Genomic DNA, 1226 nt, shown 5'->3' with positions numbered 1-1226 from the left:
TTATACTTTCTTTCTTTCTTTTTTTTTCTTTTCTTTTTTTTTAAAAAAGAGAGAGAGGATTTCTCTGTGTAACAGAACCATAGCTGTCTTGGAACTCCCTCTGTAGACCAGGCTGACCTCAAACACAAAGAGATCTGCCCTGCCTCCTGAGTGCTGGGATTAAAGGTGTGCACACCAGGCTTATACTATTTTATTATTGTTGTTGTTGTTATTGCTGTTTCAAAAGGCTTTATTTTTACTTGGTCCAAGACTTGAGAGAGGCTCCAGGGCGTTGCAAAGCTGCCTAGTGGCTTCTTGAGAGGTTTGGGTGAAGGTCCTGAGGCCGGCTGGTGCAGAGCTGAGGTGGGAGCCCCTCTGAGGCAGAGGCCTCCTAGTCATGCTTGAGAGTGAGCCGCTCAAAGAGGGACTTGCCCAGAGATGCCTGGGGTCCAGCCAACCTGCGGAGGTTGGTCAGGTGGTTGCCCATCTATCTTCTTGTTGACTTTCACCCCTCATCCAGAAGTGGTTTTCGAGGAAGTCACAGAGATGAGGATCTGTGCGGGCAGAGCCCAGGGAATGAAGATCCAAGAGGGCCTGGTTCAAGTTCTTCTCCGAGGCAGCTTCCATAGCCTCCTGGGTTTTACCCCACTCATCTTGAGATGGCTCCTGCACATCCTGAAAGGATGCACGGCCTCCGCGATCGTTCTGCAACTTGAGGAGACGCTCTGCGAGCCCTTGTGCTTCTCCTCGGCCAATTCGCGGAAGTGGCCTACACCCTCCAGAGCCACATCAACCCGATCAAAATAGGAGCCCAGAGAGAAGTAGGTGTAGGAGGCCCGCAGGTACAGGTTGACCAGGTGGTTCACGGCGGCAGCCTCCACTTCAGTGGAATAATTCTGACGAACCTGTAAGGTCATGGCTGAGACGCAGTCTGGAGCTACCAACAAAGAGACAGTGCTGGCTGGTCCTGGGAGCTGAAGGCGGCCAGAAGATGGTCCCAGAGGCTGCGACTGCAGAGGATGAGGAGCGGTGGAAGCTAACAAAGAGAGGGCCCGGGTCTGTTCCGCTCAAGCACTGTTGAAGCAAGACACAGATCCACGGGATCTCTGAGGGCTGCCGGCCTACACTATTTTTAATAAAGCAATAAAGTTAACAATAAGTTTTACTTTACTGACCTTCACTTTATTGGACCATTCAAAATAGTGGCAAGTAAACTGTTACTATGTTATTGTCAGATAGTAAAAAGT

The 1226-nt window shown here is 50.2% G+C and overlaps 1 pseudogene; it reads right to left on the bottom strand.

Moving 5' to 3' along the window:
- Nucleotides 1–370: 370 nt before the first annotated feature.
- On the bottom strand, nt 371–896 carry LOC130863842 (ferritin light chain-like; annotated as a pseudogene).
- Nucleotides 897–1226: the final 330 nt, after the last annotated feature.

Source organism: Chionomys nivalis, chromosome 21, assembly GCF_950005125.1.
Source record: "Chionomys nivalis chromosome 21, mChiNiv1.1, whole genome shotgun sequence".
Lineage (NCBI taxonomy): Eukaryota > Metazoa > Chordata > Mammalia > Rodentia > Cricetidae > Chionomys > Chionomys nivalis.
Note: the sequence above shows the minus strand (reverse complement) of the source record. Positions and strands in the feature narration are given on the sequence as shown.